The sequence below is a fragment of the Elephantulus edwardii genome, unplaced genomic scaffold, assembly GCF_000299155.1.
Source record: "Elephantulus edwardii isolate Elephantulus edwardi_28Jun2011 unplaced genomic scaffold, EleEdw1.0 scaffold00025, whole genome shotgun sequence".
Classification (NCBI taxonomy): Eukaryota; Metazoa; Chordata; class Mammalia; order Macroscelidea; family Macroscelididae; genus Elephantulus; species Elephantulus edwardii.
Window position 1 is genome coordinate 18,224,704 of NW_006399775.1, and position 8,805 is coordinate 18,233,508.

General features: G+C 42.8%; 1 pseudogene; it reads right to left on the reverse strand.

Moving 5' to 3' along the window:
- Positions 1 to 2,868, reverse strand: part of LOC102860857 — a 162,370-nt pseudogene extending 159,502 nt beyond the window's left edge.
- Between the last annotated feature and the right edge of the window lie 5,937 nt (positions 2,869 to 8,805).

The following is an 8,805-nucleotide window of genomic DNA, read 5'->3' on the forward strand; positions in this document are numbered from 1 at the left end:
CGCCCGTACCCGCACGCGCGCTCGCGCTCCGCGCGCTCCCAGCAGGACGGTGGAGGGGGCGCCACAGCAGGAAGCGGCCGGCGCGCGCTCGCCACGCCCACAACCCGCCGCACCCCTCGGCGGGCCGCCTTCAAAGACGCAAACGCTGTGTCTCGGCCCCGCACGGCCAGAGGTCGGTGCGTGCGCCAAGGCCGTCCGGCCGCGCCCCCGAGGTCTGGCTTTTTCCCCCCTGGACCCTGGAGCAGCACGCCCGGGAGGGCAGGGAGAGGCGGCCGCGCCTCCGGGGAAGGGGACAGGCAGCCGTCGATTGGTTATCGATGTTCCCTGGAGGGCCGAGGGAAGGGACCTGAGGTCGGCTGGCGTTACCTATCCATTCCCAGAGTTTCAGATTTCAGTAGGTCAGGTTCCGGCTGGAATTAGTGATCGGCTTCCCATCAAGTTTCATTAACTCTAGCACCCCCTTGGCGGGAGAAAGAAAGAAGGAAACGGATCTGCAATGTGCTGGGCGCTTTTGCATTCATTGTTCACATGATTGTCTTAGCAAAACTACACGTTGGGCGGGGAGTATTATTCCCATTTTTCAGATAGTTTAAGGTTCAAGAACTAGTACAGTGAAGATCTGGATTTCTCATTTCAGGCGTGTGAGGGGGAGAGAGGGATGGGGGGGGGAGTCCTGCTCTTCTGCCTTTAAAGTGGGGAAATTGCTTTGATGTCTGCAGATCAACTTGGGAACCTCTTACTTCCAGCCAACAAAGTCCAGCTGGCTTCTACAGTGCCTCTGGAAAACGGAATTCAAGAGAAGAAAGCGTGTGTGAGTAGAAGAATCGAGGAAACAAAATGTATCACGCTTTTTCGTGGGTCTGTAGCAAAGGAGGGAGCCTCTCAATGAGATTGGCACAATGAAAGCAACAATGCAGCATTGTGAGGATGGGGAAGAACACTGCATTGCCATTCTGTTGTGTGCGAGACACCCCGCAGCACCTAACAACAATAACATTTCAAGATAAACTGGAAGGCACTCGGGTGAAGAAAGCATACAAAATTAGGGTCAAAACTCTTTGGAGTTCTTTCTCACCTGTGGGGCTGTGAGATTGCTCAGGGGCTCATATATAAGTTGACATAGAATGACACTCCCTTGTAGAACTGTCAATTCAAACTCCTTGCCTTTGAGCAGATTTTGATTTATAGTGATCCTCCACTGGTGTCTGGGGCTGTAAATCGCAATGGGAGGAGACTGCCAATTTTCCTCCTGTTATCTATCCCTTTAGAGGAGTAAAAAATCCAGCCTTTTGGTTAGCATCACAATGCATTACAGAGTGAGGCTTAAAGGAGGCAACATAAGCAGAAGCAGAGACACTTGACACCACAGGGGGAAAGGTAGGGCCTCTTTTCAATTTGCAAGATGCCTTTACAACCAGCATTAAAAGGAAGATCTAACACAAAGTTCTCCATGAAGAGGCGACCAAACCAGTTACCCAGTGAATTCTGTCTTCAAAGCAACCTTCTGTGTGTCAGAGCAGAACCACAAGGTTTTAGTGGCTGATTTTTAAGAAGCACATCATCAGACCTTTCTTTGACCCCAGGCCTTCAAGCATTGGGTTAGAAGTTTTAACTGCCGCATGCAGGGATTCAAAGAAGTGAAAAGTAACCCATTATATCAATGGGAAACTGTGTTATGACGGGCTGGGCAGAATTTCACACTGTCCTCGGCAAACTTTGACTAAGATGATTTTGCTCAGTTCCCTGTTTTCATGTAGTTCTCTGTCCCTGTAAAATACTTATTCTAACCAGCCGGCTACCTATCTAGTATTACAAATTTTTGTTGAGTTGCGTTCACCCATTTAAATCAGTGTGTAAAAGCTGACCCCCTATGCTGTGCTTAACCTGGCTTTTCTGGATACTTCAAGAGATTGAAGATAAAAATCTCTAACCATGGACCCAATGTTTCATGGACTTTTAAAATTGTCCAGTATGCTGATGTACAGAATTTAAGACCAGAATGCTCATGCTGTAGAAAGGACCAGAGCTCCTTTAGCATCGCCATTAAAAAAAAATGTTCAGTCACATATAAGGGCCACCACCAGATTGATGACCATTTAACCTCTGGCTTTCAATATGCCCTGAAATTCTATCAGACTTCCATATTAAAAAAAAATAAAAAGTCGGCCAAGTCAATCAGGAGGTGATTATGGTGACTCCCAACAGAAAGAAAGCAATCCTAATTCGCTCCCATCTGAGCCAAGGTGCCAAATTTCAGGGATTAAAAAAGAGTCTGAAAACACTGCATGGTTTGGCTGCCGCTTAGCTTGGGGATGCAAGCTATACAGATGCTTTATCTTTCCTGGTCAAGTACTCTTTTATTACATATTCTTTGACAGCTACATGATTGAAGCCACAAACCAGGATTGTGTACAGCAATGGTTAGCTGAGGTTAGATCGCATTTTGCCAGCCAAAAGGCCCCATATATTGTTATTTACAATAGGGAAACAGCAAAATTTGATGTCTTAGAACCAATGAGACTCTCTTTGCCGTCGAATAGGAGCCGAACCGACTCATAGTTGACCCTCCATTGCATGTCGGTGACTGAAAATCTTACAGTAGGAGACTGCTCAGCTTTTTGTGGTGGCCCAGGTGGATTTGAACTGCCGGAGAGCCGTAGCCTGTCTGACCCGAATGACAGAAGGGGCCTTGAAACACAACATCTGCCTTCAGGAACTCATTTTTTTGCACACCTCGTTCCTCCCCCGAAGGCTGGAGAAAAGACCTTTTTTGCTTCCCACTTTCACTCCCTTTCCTTGTTGAATGCCAGCTCCCAGCACCGGACCCCAGCACCAGCGATCCGTCTGCAACTGAGATTGCCTGGCCATCTCCGGAGCCCGAGAGGCGTGCCAGGCCTGGAAACAACGCTCGGACAGAACGTTCTTGTCTGGGCCTTTACTAAGTCCTCTCCACCCACTGCTTTTTTTTTAAAAAAAAAAAAAGCTCCCTGGGTTTTGCTGCGGAGAAACGAAAAACAAACGACGAGCGATTTACATGCAGGTAGGCGCCACCTACCGGAAGCAGATGGGACGGCAGCAGTCTGCCCCGCCCCCACCCTGCGTGGACGTGCTTCACTAACCTGTAATTTAGGCAATTTCGATTAAAGACGATGGGGTATTTCCTGGGGGAAATTAATGACCAGCTCCAAGGAGCGCTTCGGGCCATTAATTTTATATTCTCATGAAGTACCCAGGAAATGACCATCTTGGGGCGGTGGGGGGAAGGGCCCTGCCCAGGTTGGGGACAGTGACACCTGGGAGGGAGGAGGCCGCGGGCGCCCCGGGTCCCCCTCCCGCGCCGGCGCGCACGAGCCCGGGCGCTAAAGGGTGCGCGTGGCCTGGGCGGCGTCAGCGACCGCCTGCCTCCGTGCCTGTCTGCGAGCCGAGGCTTTGTGGCCAGCGGCAGGTGCACGGCTGGTGGAACGCTCCCCGGACCCTGCTGCAAGGGGAGGCGGGCGTGATTAATACCACCCACGCCAAACCTGACGTCAGGGAGCCCGCAGGGGGTGGGGATGGGGATGCGCGTGTCCTAGCCCTTCTGCCTTTTCTCCCTTTCAATTTCGTTGACAAGTTAATTTCGGAGCTGAAAGCTGCTTGCCAAGATCAGCGTGACCGAATGAGCCACAACAGGATTTTCAGGACACTGATCTTGCAGGCATGTTAAGGTGCCTGTTCTCCATAACCCCGGCTCTTGCTTGGGGTCCACTTGGTTCCTTGGATCACAAGGCTCTCTGACTTACTCAACTCCCAGGATCTGACTGGGGCTGAGATGGGAGTAGTGACTTTGGGGTGTCATTGAAAGCATTTTGGTCTCCACTCTCGCCTTTGTCTGCTCACAACCTTAAGTTAACTGATACTACACCCGCGGGGAACATTTTGGAAATAGAAAAGTTTGAGTGAGCCCCAGTTTCCTAATTTCTCTTTTGTAAAGAATCAGAACGTGTGCTGCTTTGTGGCATCTTGGCTCCTGAGGCATTTCTGTGCTGCCACTTGTGAGGATGGAAACACAGATCCTGCTGCAAATCAGTTGTATCCCAAGAACAAACTATTGAGGCTCTTTGAAAGGCTCTTGGAAAGAGCCTCACAACTTCCTGCCAACCTTTTGCCTCCTTCCCAAGGAGAACTCCACTTCAGTTGGATCTTGAACACATCAAGATCCCTCACCATTTCTAACTAACCCCTGACCATTGAGTGGATTAAACCCACGGTGACCCTATTGGCAACTTTTATTGCTGTGGAGCCAGAACTGATTCACAGCTGACCCTCCATCTGGTTTCCTGGAGGCTGTAAATCTAAATTCTAGGGAAGAAAGGAGATTGTGCATCTTTCTTTAGAGGAGCCACCGGTGGACTTGAGTTAAAGAGGCTTCACCCTGGCTCCCTGACAGAGTAGAATGTCCCAAAGTCATGTGTTAAAGGTATCTGACTCTGGCTGGTGGCTTCAAAACGCCAACCTTTTGGTTAGCAGCTGAGCTCTTAAGTGCTGTGCCAACAGGACTCCTCTCACCATTCTGATTCCCCTGGAGAGTTGTTTGTTTTCCTCTTTGTATCCATAATACATACATAAAAATCAGGTTGTCTCATTGTGCTGCAAGTATTTGTTTACTTGTCAAGGAAGTGTAGATTTTTTTAAAAAGAAATTTTTATTTTATATTGGTTTGCTTAACAAAGTTCATATACATTGTGTTAAGGATATGTGAATTTCTTAAGGGCAGGGCTGTATCTTCCTCCTCACATGTGACTAGGCCATGCTCCTTAACAGATGCACACTTAATGTTGGGAAACAGACCCTCCCTTATAAACCAACCTTTGAAGGATAACAAATGGGGGCTGGGACTCCAGATTTGCCTGGTCCATTGATGAAAGAGCATAATATTTATGAAGTTAAAATGACTGAGACTGGGAACAGAAGGGTTGAGCAGGAGCGGAAAACTGGCAGAAGTTCAGTTTAAAAGCTATGACTCCTTTTGCTTTCTTTGGTGCTTTTCCCTTCTCTTTAAAAAACAGTATATAAAACTATATTTCTAAAATACTTTATAAGATCAAAATTATAAAAATAGGATAGTTATGAGGGGAAAGGGGGGCGGGAGTGTAGGAAAAGATAATTCCTGTTTTGGGATAAGTAAAGAGAAGTTCAATCTGAAATGAATAAACAATCATACACTATATGTATTGCAATACATTACAAGTTAAATGGGGAGAGGGGAAAAGAGAGAAAAAAACCCACCCTAAAAACAACAAACCCAGAGAAGATGGGTAAAGGGAAAAAGCAAAATACAATAAGTGTTTACATACACACTGTAAACAGTTAACTGCAACATTCAAAGATAATTAATGCCTATGAATTAAGGTTATGAATGATTATTGAAAAAACTAATGTGATTTGTAAACTTTTACTAAAAAAACCACCAAAACACAACAAACCCAAAACATCAAAACAAACAAAAACCCCTCAAGACTCCAGAGAGCTGAGTGTAACCTTTGACTTCCTAATCCTGACACTTTTCCAGACTCCACTATCCTCTCCTCTCTGTCATTATGAAATTAAATCGCTTTTTTGGCAACTCTAGTATTTGGCTTCACTGTGACAGTCCCACTCCGGCTCTAGCACTGAACACCTGTACCAGATAGAACATATCAAAATTGGAGAAATGACGTCCACTGTCTTAAATGGTTTCAGTCAAAAGATGACCAGGATGCACTCCTCCTTCCCCTCAATTGGGTGCTTGAACAGTGGCTGTGCGATTTTGCCAGCCTGTTGTCTTCCTGGGGTTTCAAAGCCCCCAGGAGATGATTGTCTTGTCTCTCCAGTTTTTCCAGTTACCCAAAAAAGATCTACACAGACTATGGTGTGCTGGTAAATGTTTACCATTAGTTTCTGGAGGGGGGATGCTTCATTTGTAGTATAGAGCAATATTTATATATTCCATGACCCATTTCAAGCTGTCAACTTCATTCACTGACCGCAGAGTTAAGAAGAGACTGCACAGCTACACATAAACATCATTATTTAATGTTTCTACCATACATGTTACTGAACACAAGGGGTTCTTTCCGTAGTCAATTGCCAATAAGACAGAATGCAATATCCAGAGCACTTTATTGCAGATCTGGAAGAACAGAGAGAATCTTCTCAAAAACTGCCTCCCCATCTAAGAGGAATTAAGGGCCAGAGACAACAAAATTGGTACAGGATAGAGCGGAGTTTAGGGCTATTGTGCATAGGGTGGCTATGAATTGCAGGCAACTTGGTAAATAACAATACTTGGGTTAGATGTTACAGTTAAACAACTTGCAGTGTAGTTTACATATGACTGAGAAAAACATCTTCAAAAAGATACATTCTAATTCAGTTGTATATACCTGTGAAAAACACCTTTAAAGAGATAAATGTTAATTCTATTATATATAACTAGGAAAAACAATTTCAAAATGAATACTAATCTAGGAAGGATGTATTTCCTTTCCTGGTAAACAAACAATTTAAAATACTTCACACAACTAAAGAAAGGGAGGAAAATAGAGTATTAGGATAAATAACCATTTTGGCAAGCTGGACGCAAACTGATAGCAATTTTATAACTATACCATCTGTTTTAGCAATACTGAATTTATTACTATCACTCCATCATACAAATGTTAAGTAACTCCAAGAAAGGGGAGAATAGTACATATAGCAAAAGAGTGATGAGTTTTAGGTATTTACACACACCCTTCATTTTAAGAAGAACTTAATTGTAAGTTATATGATTTTAAAAATTGAGACATTATAAACTTCACCACATAAAACTGTATAAATTGTCATATTCAGAGTTGTGTAACCATCATATTATCTAATTTCTGAACATTTTTAGCACCTCAAAAAGGAACTCCATCTTAATTAGCAAGAAGCCTTGGTTGCACAATTGCTGTTAACTGAAAGTTCAGGGGTTCAAACACACCAGTTTGAAAGTTGTGACAGTCTAGTCCCATAAAGATTTATAGCCTAGCAAATTCTAACAGTCAATTTGACCTCACCTATAGGGCTACTATGATTCAGAACTGAACTAAAGGGCACATAACAACTCATTCGAAGGTAGCATTCTCCCCTCCTCACATTCCAGCAACTATTTATGTATTTTCTGTCTTTACAGATTTACCAATACCAAACATTTCAAATGATCAAATTCATATGTTTGGCTTCTTTTATTTACCATAATGTTTTCAAGGGTAATGTATGTTGGTATTCTTCTTTGTTCTGTATGTCTGAATAATAGTTCACAAATGGATACCTCACAGTTTGCTTATTTACTCATTAGTTGGGCTGAAAGGCATGTAATTTTGTTTTTACTTTTTTTAACTTAATGAAGAATGCTGCAGTGAGCATTCATCTACATATTGTTATGTGAACCTATATTTTCAATTTCTTGAGTATATACTTAGGAAATTGTTGGTGTTATTGTACTTTAATGTCCAAAATTTATTTAAGGAAGTACATACCTTTTTTAAATATAATTTTTATTCTATACTGGTTTACTTATGAAGTTTGTATACGTTGTTCTTCAAACAATATGTACACTTTTACATAGTGGCAGCATCATTTTACATTCCTACTATCATTTGGTCAAAATTGGAACCCTTGGGTTCTAATTTCTCCACATCCTTGTCAATAATTCTATTTTCCTTTAAAAATTATAATTATTTTTTTCATAATTTTAAATGAGCTTTCACATTTTAACAAATTACAGTCAACTGGTAATTCTCATACACCACTGCATACAGCCCACAAAAAACAAAACAAAACAAAAAACACACACACAACTCTCCATCCTTCTTGATACCCAGTTTTATTTAATTTTGCTGACAATCTATGTTCCACAGAGCTGAATTTCCTTCTTCTTACACTCTTCCTATAGAAAACTGAAACAAAAGGCCCCTGGTTCCCTTCTCTTTTTTAATTAAGATTTCAGATATTAGAGATTTTCAGCTCCTACCAAGCATTTTCAGTAGATCCCTTCTACTATTTTCAGGGTGTTTCCCTTCTACAATTGTGTTAAAGAAACAAAAAATAAAACCCAAAATGTATCATCCTGACACCCAGATGTATCTTCTGGATGAGCTCTCAAGCAGTTGCTTCAACAGGGCAAACAGCTGTGGTCTATTTCAACATAATTTGATGTAATCAGGGTTAATTTTGATGATGCAGTAACTCTGAAGACTGTCTTTTAACTGGATTACTGTTGGGTCAACAATCATGTGGCATTACATTTAGTGGCTGAAACAAAAGCCAGAATTAAAACTTCTCCCTCTTGACCCCCACCCCAAATGGCAGCTCCACAGGGATTAGAAATTATGCCACACATTTAATGCAGTTAACTAGAAAAGGAAAGCAGTGCAGTCAAATTACATGAAATCTTCTCCCAGGTCCAGAGTGCTGGCTGAGAAAATAGCTGGAAATTTATTTTGTTGTTGTTGTCCTTCTCTAGAGTGGTTAGAAATTACGTTGGCAGCAATCATTATAATTTAATATTTTCATAATATTCTAGGAAAAAGCCCCAAGATATCTCCCTGACATTTTCCTGAACCACACAAATGATGATTTTAGCAGTCCATGGTTTCTCTCTGTTTTCCATGCATGTTTTAGAAATGATTATTTTAAGTGAGCAATAAATTCAGGGTGTGATGTGCCAGGGCTGAATGACTGTGGTACACAACCCCTTCAGACATTTGAAACTGTTTCTAAAGAGCTCAACCTTTTTATCTGTGAAAGATTTGCCCGCCATCGTTT